This window comes from Rhynchophorus ferrugineus, unplaced genomic scaffold, assembly GCF_030347505.1.
Source record: "Rhynchophorus ferrugineus isolate W39M unplaced genomic scaffold, kcgeb_rfMv2 rfM2, whole genome shotgun sequence".
NCBI lineage: Eukaryota > Metazoa > Arthropoda > Insecta > Coleoptera > Curculionidae > Rhynchophorus > Rhynchophorus ferrugineus.
The window spans coordinates 33578982-33601625 of record NW_027472581.1 but is presented as its reverse complement, the minus strand read 5'-3'; the positions used below and the strand labels follow the sequence as shown (position 1 = coordinate 33601625).

Here is a 22644-nt window from a genome sequence, read left to right as displayed (position 1 = left end):
TTCATATAGTTAGATGTTATGTTTCTAACTTTGAAGAAATCTAACAGGACTGGGGATTCCTCTGGAAGTATGTTACAAAATGTAATGCTAATTTAGGCTTTTAAGATTAAACTCATCTATTTTTTGTTATTTACATATATATATATATATATATATATATATATATATATATATATATATATATATAAATTAATCTTTGTTCGTTAGTCTTGCTAAAACTCACAAACGGTTGAACCGATATGAATAATTTTGGTCTTGAATTATTTGTGGAAGTCCAGGGAAGGTTTAAAAGGTGAATACATATGAAAATGCTCGAAATTAAATAAAAACAAAATTTTTGCAAATGTACGAAGAGCTACCTCACGTGTTAACCGCACTAGACAGAGACAGATCAAGAAAATAGTCGTATTGCTATATCAGAATTGCATTCTTTAGGTAGTGACAATAAAGTATATAGGCTTAGAATAAAATTAACTCGTGCACATCCAACACAACAACAGCGAGCACGACAAAATGAAATTGAGCGATTCCGCAGACACAGTGCTCCTGTGACCCTGGAACGAGCTGTATTCCACTATGATGCGGCAATAGATTATTGTGCCGACAAATCGGTAACAATTGGGAAAATGACAATAATTTGTAAATATTGCAAGGCGTCAAAATACAGTAGTGGATCTACTGGATTATGTTGTGCTGGAAGCAAATTAAAATTGCCATTATTGGTCCCACCACCAGATCCTTTACGCTCTCTAGTTTCTGGGATTGGAATTGATTTTAAGCACTTCTCGGCCAACATTCAGAAATATAACAGCTGTTTGTCAGCTCATTTGGAGCTACACATATTATACAGGACTATTTCCTGCCCACTTTCCCAGAGTTGTCCCAAAATTGCATGCAGTAGTTACAAAACACATGATACATGGACCTTGCGGAGTTTTCAACTACAATTCATCCTGTATGGTTGACGGCAAATGTTTCAAGCGATACCCAAGAGACCTGATTGCTGAGACAATAACGGGAAATGGGGATCGATACCCATTTTATCTTCGGCGATCAGTTGCGGACAATGTGCGATCGGTAGTTGTGAGAGGACAAGTAAGGTCGGAGTGAGTAAGACGATAAAATGTTGATGTAGAGAATCGTTGAATCGTGCCATACTCGCCAATATTATCCAAAGCTTTTGAGACTGACATCAATGAGGAATATTGTTACTTTGTGATGTCGATAAACTACATATGTAAATATGTTAACAAAGGTGACGATATGGCCGTCTTCGCTGTAACCAATGAAAATGACAAAATATCACAGTACCAGATGGGTCGCTACGTAAGTAGCAATGAAGCAATTTGGCGTATCTTTTCATTTGCGATCCATGAAAGACACCCTACAGTAGTCCATTTTGAAAATGGCCAGGAGGAAAAAAGTCGAGGATTCGAGATTGTCGAGGATCTCAAAGTGACCATTCAGAATTTTTTTCCGGGAGAGTTGGTTTCCTTAAAATCAGTCGACGCCATTATGAACCACAATGACGTAGTCAACTATCCCACGAGTTTTAAAATTCACTGGAATTGCGTCGATTACCACCTCATAATTTGAAATTAAATGTAGGATCAGTTGTCATCATGCTGCGTAACATTAATCAACCTTGACTCTGCAATGGAACAAGAATGGCTGTGAAAAAGATGATGAATAACATTATTGAGGCAACAATCATAAAAGGAAAACAGAAAGGAGAGTATGTCTTGATCTCGCGTATACCGATGATTTCAACGGATTTACCATTCGATTTTAAACGTTTATAATTTCCAGTACGTCTGGCCTTTGCGATGACCATAAATAACTCAAGGCCAGTCGTTGGAAGTTTGCGGAATCAACTTGTACTTTCCCTGTTTCGCGTATGGACAATTATACGTCGCTTGTTTGCGCGTCGGAAAACCGTAATCTTTATTTATTTACTTACCACAAACAAAACAAAAAATATAGTTTATCAGAAAGCTTTAAATTGATTAACAAATTCTATCATAACTGTGTGTGTCCGTAAATATCTAATTGAAACCTTATAAATAGCCAGTATTTCAGGAAATTCTCTGATTTTTAAGTATAAAACATGATGTGTTGAAAATTAATCGAATATATATATATATATATATATATATATATATATATATATATATATATATACATATCAGGATCTAAAGACGTTATTCACCATAAAAGGCAGAGGTCACAGCATTCCAAATGTCAGGCCTGGGCCATAAAACCGAACGTAAATTTGACTGCAGCGGCCTCTGTGTCGTATTGGGAAACAGGTCCAGCTCTGGACGGGCCCAGGAATCAGGCGCCGCGACATGGCACATTTTCCTCGAGGGAGTTGTTCAGAAATTCTCCGCAATTACGTACCGCAAACTCGACTAAGCAAATTTACGAGCGGCCGAAGTGGTCGGTCCTGTTCGGACCCGTAGCGGGTACAGGGTATGTTTTTTTATTTTGAAGGGGTTAATAAATTTAATTGCAGAGACATTATAATTTGCTATTAAGAGAATTTGTTACAATGGGTAGAAGAAAAGTTTTATATTTTTGTGTAAATACCAGCCTGTCGGTTTATATTTCATTGAAAGTGTGATTCATATGTAAGTATATGTTCTCTCTTTAAATGTATAATATTTCTAATATTTAAATGCAAATTATTGATAATAGCTGAGGACTTAGAACTAAGGAATGTCGAGAGTAAAGAAGAGAAATTTTGGCGAGTGTATCTTAAATAGCGCATATTGTATTCTTATTACTCTTGGAAGATTGAAAGGTAAGACTTGTGAAATCCGTAATACTAGCCTTCTTCCTTTTCTTTTCGTTTTACCAGCAGATTGGCAAACTTGACTGTTGGTAACACTGCACCGAAAGACAGTTGGCAACTAGTTTGGAATTAGTCTTCAGGTTCCCACCGTTAGAATGACAGTTTAAATTCCAAAACAATACCAAGCACTGTTTTGTATACCATAAATAATACCATATATAAATGATATTTTGTTCTTGTCTAATTTTATGATCAACTAAAAATATATATTTTATAAACTTTCACAATAAAACAAACAAAAACTATACTTTTTAGTACATAAGTGCTTCGATTTTGAAGAGAAGATCGAAAGTGCGTGCGATATGCTCCTTAATTCTGAGGACTAATATATCTATCATCTTCATGAAGGTTATTATTTTTAAATTTTTGTTTTTTTAAACGGCTTCAATGGTTTTGTTGAATAAAATTTAATTTAGAAGGAAATATGATTTGTCATATATCTATCGTCGCGTAATTATCAAACATGCATCAATAAAAGAAATATTTTAAGATTGACGGTAAACCTTCAAAGTGATACACACAAAAAAAAAACTAAAATTATATTTTTTTTATTGTCACTATCACAAAAGGTATTTATTGAGAAAAAAAAACGCTGTAATATATATCAAATATTTTCCATATCTAAAGATATTTGAGAGTTTCAACTGGTTTTTCTTGCAATAATATTATTTGATAGGATTGAGCGTCACCATAAGCTTCAGAAAGTGTTTTGTCGGGCTTCGGCCGCCAGATTTCCTTGAATCAACAATAACAAAATGCCCAAAATGAAATTTTTATTTCTTGCTCTTGTATATTTGCGTATTTGTATTTGTTTGTCTGCTCATTGTTGAGTGCTCAAACGTAGCAATTGTGGTCGATAGCGATACTCAGTAATGATTTCATTAGGTTTTGGCAACTCATAGGAAACCACACCAAGTTGGTCCTACAAAATACAGAGCATTAGCTTGGAGTCATAAATTTTGGTTTGATGTAGGTGCACAACTAGACGATCCCAATTATATTTTTCGCTTTGGATTATCATAGTGGAACCATATTTCATCACGAGTAACAACACGATGCAAAAGTTTTTTCGATTTTGCAGATGGAGCAGCATTTCAAACAGGACCAAACGCCTTTCAATGTATCTTGTGTATTCCCATCATTTAGATCATGTTCTTCAAGAGATTGATAATGTTTTCTTGTATTACTCCGAATAATCCCATATGCTCTTTTTTACAGCGTTTTAGACGAAACATCATGTAAAAAAAGTAATGCCTTCAAATTATGGTCTTCAGATTTTTTTGCTATCGAAATGGTTTTATGTCTTCGGTGTCAAAATGATCGTCGGTGACCTTCAGTCGTCTTTTTCACAAACTCAGATATTCACACCGAAAAAACGGACATTCAGACCGAAAAAATGTTTTGTTGACATTTCCACCAAATGACACGTATTGAAAAGTGCAGCCTGAAAGAGAGGTTTATACATGAAGTTGGTTATAAATGTATTAATGCACATTAACATTATCTGTTGTACACCCCTTAAAATAATTTATATGTCAATAATTCGTACGTTAGGACATATGAATAAGAGAGTAGATAGCTAGTCATCACAATTCCAGTTAGATTTAAATTTTTTACTGTTTAGGTTTCTTTCTTACCATAAAAGTTTAAGCTGGATCTGGCAACGCTGGAGCTGAATAATTGAGACTTGAATAAAGGGCGCGATCTTTATTTCTCTTAATAGAATTTTCTTTGAACAGATTTATGTAAACTGAAAGTTAGCAACTGTAAATTGCTCGTTATCTGAAACGAATCAATACCATCGATACCGGCCTTATCAAAACTTCTCCTCCGATGACACAGTCAACAACGCGAACCGTCCTCTCCATCGTTACGATTTTTTCCCGTTTCTCCGAGCTTTCGCTTTCGTTGTGTCGTTTCCCATCTCATTCGGTCGTTATCTTCGTATTTTTTCATCGCAATCCTCGGCGATGGCGTTAATTAAATTTCCCCAGAATGACAAGAAGAACTAATAATTGAGTTTACTTCGGCCTTAATTTTTTCCTGTTCTCGCTGTTCGGCTTTTGTCGCTGGACTGCCTTTCACGACGGTAAGCAGTTAAAAGAAAAAATATTAGCTTTATATTTCTCGTTTGATTTAATCGTTTTCTATTTTTTGTGATCCTTATCACCAAATATATATATATATATATATATATATATATATATATATATATATATATATATATAAAGTTGCTATAAACATTCGTATTCAATATGTAATGCCTGCAGCAATTTGTAAATTCGTTTTAGTATTAGACAATATTTTCCGGTTAAAAAGAGATACAATGCGGTCTGATACATTCGAACATGTAAACGAACCAGCCTATCAAAGTCATCCCCTTGGAAAACGTATGAAAAATTCTTCAAAAGAATAGCTATAAGTTTTTTAATAGTTTTTAAATAGCTGCTTATTATTATTCTGATTAAAAATGTCGATGCGAGACAGAACACATTGCCTCTCTAATCAGTTGCTTCGAAGAGGAACTAGATAATGGAGGCCTCCTCTTGTCATAAAATTCATTAGAGACGTAAGCATTGTTACTGTTGAATATTAATTTGCTGCGATTTTTATTGTTTTTAGCGAGTTGCAGCTGCACTGAATATTAGTATGAATACGGTCACTGAAATATCTCAAAAAATGAAAAACATAATCTTGGATTCATCGGAAAGAAACCATCCTCATACGAAGAGGGTGGCGAATCAAGATAATCTTGATGTTAGCACTCTCAGAGATATGAAATGTATAAAAACTGCGAGTAGTTTTTTTCAAAATAAACATAATTTAATAGAATTATTTGAGCGGAAAGTATTAGTCTGAAAAGCATATAATAAACTCAAGAAATTATTATTTCAATTTGTGTAATTAGATGAGAGACATGAATATTTCAGAATGGGACCAATATACCCAACGATCACTCATGGCAAGATGAAATAAAGATAGTGTTAAGACTGCTGTTCTAAAGTTCAGAAAAAGTATAGAAAATGATAACAGTTGGAATAATAATTGATTAGGTTTTATTAGTCCTAAAAATTATTAATAATCTATTGCAGATATATTGTGCTTCAAGCTGGAAACGGCAAAGGTTAATAGCTCCTTCGGTTTGAATGACCTCGATTGACAAATTAAAGAAGAAACTGAGAAATTATGGAATTGTGAACACAGGTTCGATAGATTGGAAATCAGCAGCTTAGTTATTCACTTGAGTGAAGCTTTATGCAAATAGGATTATGATTCAATGTTGATTATTTTCAAGATAGGGTGGTGATAGTGGAAACAACTAAAGCTGTGTATATAATTAATATACAATAATTGTAGGAAATCGTATTACAAGTATGTCGTATGTCTGTAATTGTTCAGAATATACATCAGTATTTTGTTAAAATGCGAACGAAAAAAATACCAAATGTCTTGCAGATAGGGTAAATGTATCAGACAGAATTCATCAATGAATTTTATCAAGTATGATGTACACAGGTAGTAGCAGAAGAAATAAAAATATACAGAGATATCAAAATGACTTGACAAGGAAACACGCTATGAAAGGAAACAAGAACTAAACGTAAAAAGGTAAATATGCTCTTTGATGAGAGTAAAATACATTACTTAGATATATAATTGTTAGGTAGATTAGGCCTCCAGGGGGATACCATTACATAAAAACGTACCTAGAACTGTACCTCATGGGTGGTGTGGAAAAGAGTTCAGTGTAAATATAATAAAACAATTCGAACCTATAAATTAATGTAGTTGAATAATTAACTGTAGTTTAAATTATTCGATAATATATACATTGGATGTACCATAATGATAAAATAAACTATATATATTTGATAACATTTTTGTTTCATTATTTTAATTAAACTATAATGTTCTTATATGTTATGTCAAAGCAAAAATTAATTAATACTCATAGTTTTGATGTGATAAATTTAGTTGACGTATGTTCACACCAACTTTGGATGGGCTACAATTGTGGTATATTTTATAGCGGCCTATTAAACCTGCAATGTGTGGCATCAAACATAGAAATATAGAATGCGAAGTTAAATGGACACGCCCGCAACCACGTTTTGCTGGTCCGAATCATTAGAAGGGGGATATGTTACAGATTTCTTTACATTAACTCGATTTTAAATTTTATGACATCTTTGTGACATGTTTATTATTGTTTTTTTCTATTTTTGTGTGTAATTGTAAGAAAATGTATTGTTATCACATTATTCTTGCAGCATTTAAGGTAAATATTATTTGTTTTACTGCCAAAGAGTAATATGAACTTCAGGAAATCTTTTATGGTTTCCTGCAAGAAGTTTTTTAAGAGGGAGGTATTCTTTGCATTTCAGGCCGACTATATGACTACGGACCCACATGTGGAATATCATTGTTTGACCAAGATGTAATTCCTTGGTAAAATAGTAATTTCAATAGTAAGACTAAGTAAGAATTGAAATACATAATATCTATATACTAATATCACTATTTCGTACACTATTTCCCCAACGCAAATATGTCTACGTTAAACATTGGAATCAGCAGTTACTTATCCAACATTAGAAACTTCAAAAACAATTAGAAGTACTAATATCGTATTTCTTCAAAGGAAATAAATTGAGAGGTTTGAAAACTCAAAATTATTGTACATGTTTCTTCGTAGATACTTTTAAATCGGACGAATTTATGCGTTCAACTTCATGCTGATGAGAACCAGACAGTATAGTCGGTAGTATAAATAGACAGAGTACTATCAAATATACTGGTAATATTTCAAGCAAGAATTATTATATACTAGCGACCCGCCCCGGCTTCGCACGGGTGCAATGCTGATACTAAATTAAATACACTACAGAAAAAATATGAACGTTGTATATAAAAACATAGCGGCCCGCTCCGACTTTGCACGGGCATAAAATATATATGCCTATGTCACTCAATGAAAACATGATTAAAATAGATCCAGTATTTTTGGTTCATTCATTACTGCCCTTGGCCTGCACGCATTAAATTTGGAGTAAAACAATTCCTCTTCCCCTATACTTACTATGAAGATTTCCTGCTATCTTTGGAATATCTAAATTCATACAATTTTTATTACATTACACATTTTTAAACGCAAATTTTAAATTTGTAATATCTCCGAAAATATTTGTTTAATTTATATGCTGTAAGGAACCATATTGATCTATATTAATTGCACACTGTATTTAAGGTACTTAATTCGATAAGGATTAATGCCGTATTGCTTAAAATAGCTTCGTAAATAAGCCATTTTCTCACGTAAAAAGTAAACAATAAAAATGGTTAATGTGGATTATCTCTAAAAGATAAACATATACCATCGCGGACTTTTTTGTAGACCTTTTTAGGGTGTACAATACTGTAGTACATTAATTTGATCTAACTCGTAGGGTTAGGCAGCGTTTTTGCTAATTGGTGAATAAGCCTAAAAAATAGGTTAATTTACGACATCACGTTAGAAACCTCTAAAATTAGCAATGTTGCCTTAGTATATTATGCATGCATACCTTCCTCTTGAATCACTCTATCTACTGAAAAAAACCGCATCAAAATCCGTTGCGCAGTTTTAAAGATTTAAGCGCATATAGGGATATAGGGACAGAAAAGGCGACTTTGTTTTATACTATGTAATGATTTTCTTATGATTTTAATAGGTTATACTATCTAAATGTTTATTGGTAAAAGATTTTTTTGTATCAAATATAACGAAAATCTCATTCATATATTGTTAGCAAATGGCGATCTTTAATAAAACGCTTAATTGGGCACAACATTCTGAGTAAAGATAATGCAATAAGAAAAATAATAATTAAGTCTTGCTTGTTCTGGTCGATAAAAAAATTACATATACGATATGGATAGGGGGCAATTAAGTACGTATAAAAATATATAAAGAAAAAAAATGGAGGTTTCGTAATCAAAATTGAAACATGTATTTACTATATTCAGTAAATTTAAATATTGTATATTTAAGTATATATAGGACAAATAATTTTTTAATTTATAGCTTTCTAGTTTATAATATTTAAGGCAATAACAATGAATAATTAGAAACTCAGTTATTAGTTGTCGTTATTATTTATTATTTTTCGATGTATTCTGAAAAAATTCATTAATTAATATTTAAATAAATTATTTGCCGGTTTTGTTGGTGCAGTGGTCAAGGTCAAGTACGGCCCTCCTACTGTTGAGATAGTCGCAGGTTCGAATCCTGCTGGGACATGGATGTACTTTTTGCTTGTGTTTATGATTGTAAATGTATTTATAGGTAACAGCGGAAAATTCGACAAGGAATAACCATTACAATGATGCCAGCAACCAAGCTGGGTAAAACCGGATGTCTTCTCGGATGGTGTCTAAGTTGACCAGTCAGTAGGTTTTATGCCGAAACCCGTGGTTCAGAGCTCGCGTTACATAGTAGGTCCAGTCTATGTAAACTCTCGTTGGTAAAAAGAGACTTTGAAATATATATAAAAAAATATAATTAAAATTTTATTTTCCACCTACAATATAAATAATATTTTTAATTCAATTTTTTAGTTTTCTCCTGTAGTAAATAAAGTTGTTTTGCGCGCCATCATGGGGCTCGGACGAATAAAACTTGCTTAGAACTTGGAATACTTGGAACCTGAGGAAGTATACATGGGATATTGCATTCTACGTCTAGAAAACTGTTATTGAAAAGTTAGATAAGATACTAATTTTAGTTGATATAAAATACTACATTAATGTGTATTATATTATTTTAAATGTAGGTTGGTATTGTAGTTTATTATTATTATGACCCTGCTAATAATAATAATCAAAATTATTAGGGCCTTATCCGTTTTCCCTTATGTTGAGAAAAGACCAGCACTGTTTTATGACCATATACTATGGTATGGGTACATAGATATTACACCGATAAGTTTTGATTTCTTAGAGTTACAGTAGGTGTGTTTAGTCACTGCTTTTATGTTGTGTATAGTCTAATCATTTACCTGATGTTATTATATATTAGAATAATGATGAAAGCTCTTCATAAAAATATTTTATTGATTGCAAAACTTCCGTATATTAGAGGGATTATAACTGCTTACTGAAGGATTTATAATAACTTATGAGTATTTTATATAAGGAGAATTATTTATCTTCTGAACCTTGTTAACAGTTCTGTGTCCTAGTCAGAGAATAATTTGATTTTAGGTAAATGATTCATGTTATTCAATTTAAATCAGTGTTATTGAATGTGTCAATTGCGTTTGAGAGTGAGCGAAAAGAAGTTAATAGGTTTATAGTGCAACGAATTCGGGCAGATTAAATACAACAGCGAGCACGACCCTATGAAATTAAGTGATTCCTCAGTTCTCCTGAGGTACGGGAACGAGCAGCATTTCACTCTGATTCAACAAATCAGTTGTAATTGAGGAAATAACAATCGTTTGTCAATATTATAAGGCATTAATATACAGCGGTGTGTCTACGAGGTTATGTTCTTCAAGTTAAAGTTACCAATGGACACCACTAAATGACGCCGTTTTATGCTACGCATAGGCTAAAGGACAATTTCATGTTCTTCTTCAAGGTATAATTCCATAAAACCTCAAAAAAGATAACTGAATTGAGAAAATTTTAACAATTACAGACAAAAGGACAAATTCATTACAATATATATTACATTATATTATATTAGTTATAGTCACAGATTCGCAATCTAACAGTGAAGTGAACTATTGTCCAAATTGTATTGTTGTTAAAAAATGCTATATTATATTATATTATATTATATTATATATATATATATATATATATATATATATATATATATATATATATATATATATATATATATAATTTTTACTCAAAATATTCTTTAAACCATTAGAATTAAAGCTCCATTTTGTCCAACAGTAAAAAATAATTTGATTTATTAATATTTTTAGTGACACATGGTTATATAATAATTTAATTCAATTTCAAGAGCATATTAATAGCGCATAACATAATCCATCAAACGAAAGTGTTGAGACCGGTAGAAAATTGCTGCAAACTCGCAATTTTCCATCCACTGGGCGGAATAAACTTTCCACTTATAGAAAATTCATCTCCCAAAGTGCGCCGTGTTTTTTCCCTGAAACATACAACCATTAATAGTTTCAGTATATAACTTTTAAAATGTACGCACGCGAGAGAATATTCCGTTGGAGTGTTAAAACGTGCCTGCCTCATGGAGATTGTCCCATTCCCGAGCGAGCCGACATAAAAAACAAACCGAGAAAAACAACAAAAAAAGAACACCCCGAAATGTGTCGAATTTTATTATAGAGTTGGAACTTTATTACCGAACTTATTTAAATATTAACGCGAAATTGTATCTCGAAAAGTTTTAGTGCTCCGACTTTTAGACGATTGAAAATGGATTAGAAAAAAGTTGAGAGAATATAAAAAGAACATACATGTACCCCCACACATACACATAAATTGAATTTTATTATATTTAGACGTAACCTGAAACTTTATCACCTTGGTAATTTAAACATTAACGACGAATGGCTTGAGCAACTGATCTTTGATGGTTTCTTGAAATATCAATGGATATTTTTTATTTATTTAAATTTTTTTATATTTCATTTATTTATGGAGATTCTCATTTTGTTCTTTTACATCTTTCTATCTTTTATTTTAAAACCTATTCTAACATTAACTTGGCTACAAATAAGTGAATTCAATATTTTATATGTCATACTATGTTGATATTTTGGGGAATAGCCCCTATTGCTGGTTTGACCAACGTGATATATGTCAATTTATCACTTAATTACATTAAAATTAATTAATGCCGGTTTGGTGGTGCAGTGGTAAAGGCGGCGAGATAGGACCGTCCACCTACTGTTGCGATAGTCGTGGGTTCGAATCTTGCTGGCGCATGATCGTAAATTTATGTTTGTGATTGTTGAATATTTGTGATTATCCTAGGCAAGAGTGCAAAATCCGACGAGGAAAATGATCCCAATCACGCCAGTAACCAGGCTGGGTATGACTGGATGTCTTCTGGGATGATTTCTAAGTTAGTCACTCGCCAGTCGATAGGCTTAACGCCGAAAACCTTTGTTCGGAGTCCACGTTATCCTGTTGATCCATTCCAGATAAACCCCTAGTTATATATATATATATATATATATATATATATATATATATATATATATATATATATATATATATCAGATATGGATCAACAGTTTAACGTGGATTTCCGACTGGAAGGTTTTCGGCGTTAAGCCTAAATATATATAATAAATTAATTTTAAATTAAAATTCATAGTTTTAAACTATTCGCAACTCCAATAGAATCCAGTGCAATGAACCTGATTTCGGGGATATGAAAAAAGAAGAAAATAAATAACTTATCTCGATAAGAATACAAGTTGGAGAGTGACGAACATTTGTTCCCCAGTTATATGAAGCATTCTCTGATAAAGTTAAATGGAGTTCGGGGGAAAATATCGCAGTTCAAGCTGTAAGGGTACCAAAAGTTTATTGGAGGTACTCAGTGTCCCCTAGTCAAAAGGCCTCTTTTCAGTGGATTCCTGATACAAGCATCGTGGTTCAGGAAACACGCCCATCAAAATTCATCGGAATTAGGAGTCACCGAAACTTGCAATGCTATAAAAACAATGCAATTAAGAATATAATCAAAGGCAAGCTGGCGGATGACGGTATAAGCTATGTTCAGAAATAATTTCGTAGACTGCCGTTTCGAAGACATTGATCTGGCCTCTTATGACTAGACGTAACGACTGATGTGTGTTCGTCATAAGGGACTCGTTTACATTACATTAGAAAAATAGCATGTTTCAACTGAGATATAATTTAAATATATAGTTTATTATCCGTCGATTAATCACCTAGACTAGGTAGCGGACCCCAGCGCCTGAAACTTTCCTTATTTTTAATAATTGTTTCTTTATTCCTATTTTTCCTCATACGGGCTGTACTTTTACTTACCATTGTAATACTTAATAAAATAACTTCGTAATTTAATGAGCATATATCCAACAATAAAAAGAGAAAAATAATTTATTTTTAAATAAAAAAATTGAACCGACTTCAAAAAATAAATAAGGAACTTACTAAAATGCAAGAATAATTAAACTTAGATTTTTAACACAAAAATATAGTTTTAAAATTAAATATGTACATAAAAATCGTTTATCGTTTGTTTTTATTTAGTTATTACAACAACTGTTATGTACATATTTTATTTTAAAACGTTTTTTTTTCGATTATTTTTTACTTTTTAGTAAGTTTATTATTTATTTTTGAAGGCGGTTCAATTTTTTTCTTAAAAATATTTTTATAAGATTATGAAAGCATCAAGCCAAAGAAATCCATTAACTAGGACGAACTATAACCTTCACTATCATCATATCATGATATTTACCTTTAAATTAATCAGAGTAACCATTGAAAATTTACCATCGATAAACCATTTTACAGAAACATCATAATGATTCGAATCTCATTAGAATTGTTATCGAAGAAAACACTAACTTTGAAGTACAAATAACGGAAGTACTGTAACGGAAAATAGTCATTAATATTTTGTCGCCAAAAGTCGAACAATCGCTAGAATTTGTTACGGTTAATTTTGCCGAAATGAAACAGATGCCAATGCTTGTTTAGCGTTCTTTATAAGTATAAGAAGCAACTTTCGTATCTTGTCTCTAATTAAAAAATATATATTCAGATATGTATTTAAGTGTACAGACATTTGGAAAAAATATTTCTATAATGTTAATTAACAGAAAAACAGAATTAACATAATATAATTAAAATACACATTATATTGTTTTTACAATCAAAATATATTGCAGCTATACTATATATTGCAACAATCCTCGTATCTCGTCTCCGTGTCTTTGAGACACCCGATGATAAGGAAAATGATTCCAGTCAGGCCAGTAACCAGGCAGGTTTTCTGGGATGATCTCCAAGGTGGTCATTAGCATAAGGGACATATTAAAAAATATTTTATTCACAATCCGCATTTAGTCTATGTATAATATTAATTTATGCATATATAAATGTTTATAAATAATATATTTTCTTTGTAGAAAATTACATTAAAAATCTCATTAATAGTAATCCTTATAAATAGAGATTTTTATTAAACTTTTCTTGCAATTCATATTAAATAGCCCAATTAAAAAGTAAGAGACACTAAGAAAGCTAATTAGAGGTATATAAATATAGTCTTAAAATATTAATGTATCTTATTAAAAATACTAATTAAGAACTATAATCTAATTATCATAATTTAGATAAAACGATAATAAATCAAACGTACAACTCAACTATAAATAAAAACTCAACTTTTTGTTGTTTATAATTGCCAAGGCTGTATGTTGAAGCATACATACAAATATACAGGACAAATCCACACATTTATCAAAATATATATAATATGTAATAATGTGCATAGAAAAATATTTGAATCCACTTTCTTAAAGATGGAATGTGATATTTGGGAGGGTCAAGGTTTATTAGGGGAAGAAGTTGACAAGACTCAAAATGCTGAACGTTTTTATTTATGATATTAATTAATGAGTTAAATGTTAATTAAGATTTTTCTGTATATTTTTTTGAGGTTAATTCGTAATTTATTCCAGGATAAATAAATACATAATGAGTCAACCGGCATGCCATTTTGTTACAGGCAGTAATTAGTTTTACACATCCATAAAACTGAATGTTACGCAAAGACAGTTAGGAATAAAAAACCTTTAGTACTAGAAATGGAGATGTAGATATTTAGTGCAAAACATCATAAAATTACAATATCCAAAAATTACTGACAATATATTGACTATTACCTTGCACGTGAAAAAATGGAATACATAATGTTTTCTACTTTAAGAATATAGGTATATTGGATATTTTTCAATTAAAAAGGTTGATTTAATTGTGCATGTTAGGTAGACTACATGATGCACTAAAGGACGAAAATTTCTTAGTTGGTTATGTAGATGAAGTATTGGAGAAAAAATAACAAACTACCCACGTAATTTGCATTTATGGATCATGTAGGAAAAATGAAGTGAACTATAAATTAACTACATTAATTTGGCAATTATTTTAAAATGTAGATATATGTTAAGGCGTTTACCAATAAATACAATATAATATCGGGATTTAATTGCCAATTTATCAATTGATTTATTTATCTGATAAATAAGATAGCCGTAAACTTTTAAGTTTTCACAATTTTCCGTAATATTTTGAATATTCTGTATTGTTGTTGTTAATAGTTTCGTAATTATTAGAATTTGTGAAAAACGTTTTTTATTAAAATATTAAATGTACATATATCGTCGAAAAATAATATTGAAAACTATTGCTGTATAAAGCAATATAACCGAATTAAGAGAAAAAATTGGATTTGAATACGCAAATCATCCGTAAAATAAAAATTTAGTTTCCACAATATTATTGGTAGAAAAAACTACTGCATATTTTTTCTATTGTTCATTAAAAAATATATAACATAATTATACATTTATAAGCTATCTTTTATACATATACAGACATATTATTTTATTTACACAGAAAAGCACTAAATTACACTTGTGTTTGATGGATTACAAGGGATTCTAATTATTTATGTGACGTTTAATTGATTAAACGCAAACTAATAACATGTTTTCATTAAAATAAACATTTATTAATATTGCATATTTATAGTTGGATCTTTTATAATTTGAATTATTTCGGATATGTATTACAGAAGGTATCTGATGATCTACTGCTAAATTTCAATCAATTCTTGATTACATACAATGCAATTGAAGTGAAAATCAGGTCTAGATTCAAGGCAAGAAAGGTGCCTTTACAGAATAATACAGAACCAAATTTTTGATCGAAATGTCTGAGAATATCCCTTAGGGGTTCAATTAGTTTACGGCCAGAAATTGAAGCCAATATAAACATTAATATCTTATACTGGAAATAGTATGTAAGGTTTATAATTATTTAGTGAAAATACGTGATTAACTAATGGTTCATATTGTTCATTCCTATATTTGAAGGTATTTTGTTTAGAATTCTTAAATATTCAAGAATCAGACATATTACTCAGCGTTTTTGGGGTATATATATCTATATATATATATATATATATATATATATATATATATATATATATATATATATATATATATATATATATATATATATATATATATATCACATATTTTTCTGGTAAAGCTTTGGTATACAAACAAATTTATTGATTTCCTATCAGTATTTGTGGAGTATTTTAAATTCCTATATCAGCTTGTAATTTTGTTGAGTTAATTTAACAATTAATAGGAGTATAGATTAAGTGTTAAAATAGTATTACAATAATGGCAGAATATTTCGGAATATTGCGCAGATGTTAAGCCGAAATTAAAAAGCAATCTTAAGAACAAAATAGAAAATATTACACTAAGATAATCTAACTGTCACAAATCATGATACTGTATTATACTCGATTAAAAGATGTATTTATAAAAATTATATCGGTATTTTCAGTTGTTATATTATGTCTCTATATAAAAATACACTATACATAAAATTTTTCCATGTACACATGTAAAACCAGTTTTATTACAGCAAAACATTTAATTCTAAAATCAAAAGATAATTTAATCGATACTCTGACTTATATAATCACAATCTAGATGAACCAAGAGATAATTTCCGATTAAAGAATGACTTAATAGAAATAACGAGACCATTTGTTCGTTCCATATATCTTCGATATATTACCATTACCTAACGGCTAGCAAATTGCATCTGATCTCATGGTTCAAGGCAACAATAACCGAAACAATATTCGGGTATCACCCGGGGTTATGGGGAGATATCGGGTCAAAGGCGTGGTGCCTCTTAAAATACTTAGATTTGGTTATGTAATAATATTGGCAACTGACTATAAAAAGACTCGAACGTATGTGTACCAACATCATTCGCATCTTAAAACCCTCGAATATTACACAAAAAATGGCTTTCAAGGTATGTTAAATAATTTAATTGGACTATATTAATTGGTATTTTAAAAATACGCGTCTTTTTTAGCTTTTAGTTGTAGCTGCTTTCGCTGCTGTAGCTAGTGCTGGCGTAGTACCAGCCGCTTATCAAGCAGCATATGCTCCTGCTCCAGTTGTAGCTAAAGTAGCAGCTCCTTTGGCTTACAAACAAGCTGTACCAGAAGAATATGACCCTCATCCACAATATAACTACGGATACGATGTCCAAGATGGTGTCACTGGCGATTTCAAATCTCAAAAAGAAGTAAGATATTTCTGCATTTTACCGTACGTGCTTTAAGTCTAATTTATCCTAGGTTCGTGATGGTGATGTTGTACAAGGCAGCTACTCATTGGTCGACGCTGATGGAATGAAACGTACCGTAGAATACACAGCTGATCCAGTACACGGTTTCAACGCTGTCGTACACAGAGAACCTCTGCACGGTACTGCTCCAGCTCCAGTTGCTTATGCCGCTCCTGCCGTAGCTAAAGTAGCTGCCCCAGTAGCTTATGCTGCACCAGCTGTAGCTAAAGTAGCAGCTCCAGTAGCTTATGCTGCTCCCGCAGTGACAAAGTTTGCGGCTCCAACATCCTATGCTGCCCCAGCAGCTTATGCCGCTCCAGCAGCCTATGCTGCACCAGCAGCCTATGCCGCTCCTGTAACCTACGCTGCTCCAGCTGTCGCTAAAATAGCAGCCCCAGTAGCTTATGCCGCAGCTCCAGCTAAAACTCTAGCCTATGCTTCTCCATTGGGATATTCCGCTCCAGCTTATCACTAAGCGATTTAGTGACCACTGAGTGTTTTCTATCCTTTCGTGCATCATAGTTTAATTATTTATTTATTGTTTTCATATATCATATAATTTTTTAAATAAATGCATATTCATAAAAGTATTTAATTTAATTTTAAGTATCGTAGTCTTTATAAGTGTTTACTTTGCAGTACCGTCCTTCGCGTTGCTAAATAAATCGCTATTTCTTAGTGTTCAGTGGTTCTAAAGTAAATTAAAAGTTCTTTTGATTTTTAACCGACTTCAAAAAAGGAGCAGGTTCTATATTAGGCTGTATATTTTTTTAAAATGTATGTTCGCCGATTTCTCCGTCAATTGTGGACCGATTTTCAAAGTTTTTCTTTTATTAGAGTATATACTTTATCTTATATCACTTTGAAGTCGGTGTCGAGCCCAAACATTACAAAAATTAATAATATAAAGTTAAGAATCTGTTTGAGCTTGATCATTTTTTAATTTTTAGTGAGTTCCTTATTTATTTTTTGTTAAAAATATTTTATAAACTATGCAACTTTTATAAATGGTGCAGTCGGTAGGACTCCGGAGACATAACAAAAATGCTCTTTTTTATTTCATTCAATTAACCGTAATCAACATCCTTGTACAGAAAGAGGGCAAGCTGACTTTGAATTGGCAATCATCCGTCAATAAGTGGAGCTTTGGCAAATGTACTGCAGTTGTATTTGTACGGAATAAAGGTACCGAAAGTCTCCTAGCCATAAACACTTAGAATTAGGAAAAATAAATGCTTCAAAAACCATTTAGTAGGTGGATTCTTGTCACAAGTATTACAGGTCAGAGTATAAAGCGGCAAAAGGCGGACTGAAGTTGCAGTAAACTAACACAGTTTATTTGAATTTGGAGAGAGGTCTGCAGTTCAGAGTATGTGGATACCAAAGGTCGATTACAATAGCTGAGCCAGATGCTTTTGGAATAAATTGTAGGATTTGAAGACTCCAAGTTTGGAAATTTTTCTATGTAGGCTATAGAATGGAAATTTGAGTGGAGACAGTGTGTTCAATACTGTAAATGTAAATTTAAATAAATCAATTAATATATTTGTGCCTAACATTTAAAGGCAAATGAGAGCGGTGCGAAAGTAATTTTGAGAGAATAATATGATTTTGGAGCTGTCTTTGATAACAATGGACCGTATTTTATTAATATGGTCTACACATACTTAGAAGAGTGGATTTAGGGTTACCTGTTATATCTACTATATTATCTTGAAACTGATTATCATCTCTATATATGGATCAATGGCATATGTCTTGGCTGATCAACACTTCTGGTCTCATAAAAAAGTAAAACACCATATAAAAGTTCAATATATAAAAACAAGAGAATATAATTCCTAAGCATTTATTACATACGGATTTTAATATATTAACGTTAATATATAATTATTAATAACACTTTAATATCATTCGAGTTTATTATATAATGGAAAATATATTAAATAATAGATAAATACAATAAATATTTGACGAAGTAATCATTAAGGATATTAAGGTGTCTGTCAGCATTGGAGGTTAGAAATAAATATTGTAAATACATGTATATGTAAATAAATATGTATAAACATATTTATATAATTTGTTAATAAGTATATTTAAGTTCTATCTTATACAACTTATGCACTGTATTCGTGGCTTTTTAAAACTTTAAATATCTTGGTTTGTAACGTCAATAAATTCACAAAAATAATACGAATATTTCCAGAAATAGAAGTAGTAGTAGAAGGAACAAAAAGGAATATAAAAATATAAGTATGTAAAATTACTTTATTTTCATTATAATTAATTTTTTTAAGATAATTCTTCGGCAAACTTGGAATGGTTTTCCTGTGCAAATAAACATCTATATAGAGCAGGTATCATGTGTTTAATAAAAAATATTTTCTACGAATAATAGGTTAGTCATAATATCAATTAAGTTTGTTATAAGAAAAATAAGTGAGTGGGTTCTATATCTAAATAATCTAAGATTGACATTGAAACAATTCGTATTTTAATTCATAAGCTTATACATTAATGTTAGAGGAACTAAAGGAAATGGTGTTAAATCACATTGGGTGCATTTGAAACTAACTTCATATTGAAGGTTCACCTGAAATGTGAAGGTTGAACTTTTTATTATGTGTCGTTTCGTCAAAGTTAAAACTAAAATAATTCAGGGCATTCAAAATATCTGAATTGGTACCGACGAAATTGAATTTTGTGCGAAGTTTTATATTTTACCTCGATTTGAAGAAAATGGCGTCTGATTATTATCGAGTGCTGTGTGAAGCTTATTGCAACCATGGTCCATCAATTTCAGCATGCGAATGATGGTTTCGACGTTTTCAGGGTGATAATTTTGGCACCGAAGTAAAAGGACATTCTGAATAGGATGATGAATTGATGGGGATCGCTATCGACAACAATTCAAGCACTTGGGCTCAGATTGTGCGAATGCTGGCCGGAATACCAACAAAGGCGCAACAGTGTTACTTTTCATCATGACAATGTTCGACCATTTGGTGAAAAACTGGTGAAAACATACAATCGACGTTAGAATGGAAAGTGCTACCCCATCCTCTGTGTTCTCCAGACCGTTCTCGTATTGATTACTGCTTAATTCGACATGTGAGTCGTAAGCTGTCTGAACAGAGCTTCGCATTCTTATGGAGACACCAAAAAAAATGAACCGATTCGTGGATAGATTCGAGATATAATCTGTAAATTGCCTGAAAGATGCCAAAAAGAAGCGACTATCGATGGACAAAATTTTGAATAAAATATATTGTACCTATCTTTCACAACAAAGCTTCAAAGAATGTTTTCATTCAACTAGAGCAAAATGTTAAAACCACCTTGAAAGAAAGTGAGTCCATGAAGAAGATCTCTTTTGCATTCTAAAAAACTGACGTTAAAGCTTTCTTTTTATCTCAGATAATCCCGAAATCGAAGTGCTGTGTTCACATCGCTGCTCTTTTTTGATTTTAGAGCATAGTAGTACAACCATGTTTCATCTATAGCGATAAGGCGAACGTCACATACATTTATTTTAATGACGAAGCTTCGATAGTTTTTCTCGATGGCACCATCCAAACCATCGACTTAATATATACACCTATTCGACTCGGCTCTTGACTATTGAACAACTTAATATACACTCACGAATGTTTATTTCAAAACAATGCAGTAATTCTTAAACCGTGGACAAAGTAAAAGCACAATTATAGAAAACGAAAAAGGACACCTCCTCATGTAAAAAAAAACTTTCTAATAAAAAAACCGTTCGATGTTAAGCGTGTCGACCTCATGCATATCGCTCGTCGAAATTGGGCAACTGCTACCGTATGCTGGTCAAATATTAATGAGCGACTGGCATTCGAATCGACAATTATATATGATTCGATGAAGAAACTAGAACCGATCCGTTTCTGTCGTAAAATCGACCAGTTTTGCGTATGGTGATTTTAAAAGATCGTAAATAAAATCGGACTGATGCAACTTTATTCAATATTGGCGTTTTGATATTTTATATATTTTATTGATAAAATAAAATGCAGGTAAACACATGTACCATTCAAGGAACTCATAAATCGTTTAGAATACTTGCTGTACCTACAAAATGCAACGCATATTACAAATATATTCGATATTTTACACCTTTTTATTTTTGGGACATTTATGATTGATTGACTACAACCTCAATCCCAAAAAGGCTCCTGGAATTGATGATATTTACTGAATTATTAAAAGAGCTGCCACGAACGGCTATAATCATGTTGACATAACCATATATTCAATACATCTTTGAGACTGAACCATGTTCTGGAATGTTTTAAAGTAGCTCGAATAAATATGTTTAAGAAACCTAATAAACCGACAGAAAAAGTTGGATCCTACAGGCCCATTTCGCTACTACCACCTGTAATATCAAACTTATTTGAGAAACTGCTGTTAAAACGTGTTAAACCATTTATAGAAATACCAGATTTCCATATGGAATCTCGAAATCACCACTTGACAATAGATCAAGTAACAGCGGTTGTTGAAAAGGCATTCAAAGAAAAAAAATACTGCCTGGCAATATTCCTGGACGTCTCACAATCTTTTGACCGGGTATGGAATTTGGGATTAATATACAAAATGAGCAAATTGCTACCGAGGAATTATTGTCTACTGCTGGGATCATATCATTTCGAAAGAAAATTTAGAATCTCGCATGAAGGGGTATTCTCAACATATTTCGGCTCTAGTTCCACAGGGTAGTGTTTTGGGACCACTCGTATATCTTCTCTATACTGCTCATATTCCAACAAAAAAAGAAGCAGTACTTGGAACATTCGTGGAGGACTATACAGTTATCATGGAAAAAGATGCATCTTTGTTTAAAACTGTAGAAAAAGTAGAAGTAGCGGTCAACAATATCTACAAATACACTAGAGACTGGAAAATACAGCTTAATAGCTCCAAATCGGCCCCTATTGCGGCGCAATGAAAAAACCCTAATTATATCACTTGACGGATGTGCGATTCCTTAAGCAGAATCAGCCAAATACCTCGGAATATATATAATTAGACAAAAAGCAGGGAAGACTAGACTCAAAGTCAAGCAACTGTACTGGTTAGCCAGAAGATACTCTCAACTTGACCTAAAATCAAAGAGATTGGTTTATCAGTCAATCATAAAGTCAATTTGGACATATAGGGTGCAACTATAGGGTTGCATTAAGACATCAAACCAACGAGTAATCCGACGCAACCAAAACAAAATTCTACGTTTAATTAGCAATGCTTACCGGTACGATGACCTCGAAATCAAATGGATACACGAAGTGATCCAATATTTCACCTTAAAACATGAAATAAGGTTGCTAAATCACAGCAACGTGGAAGCA

The 22644-nt window shown here is 31.9% G+C and overlaps 1 protein-coding gene and 1 pseudogene across 4 annotated transcripts in view; one reads left to right on the top strand and one right to left on the bottom strand.

Moving 5' to 3' along the window:
* LOC143190643 (disks large 1 tumor suppressor protein) overlaps positions 1-22644 on the bottom strand; it is a 676624-nt gene that overhangs the window by 443790 nt on the left and 210190 nt on the right. The gene's annotated exons all lie outside the window — the stretch shown is intronic.
* LOC143190647 (uncharacterized) overlaps positions 16934-22644 on the top strand; it is a 31461-nt pseudogene continuing 25750 nt past the window's right edge.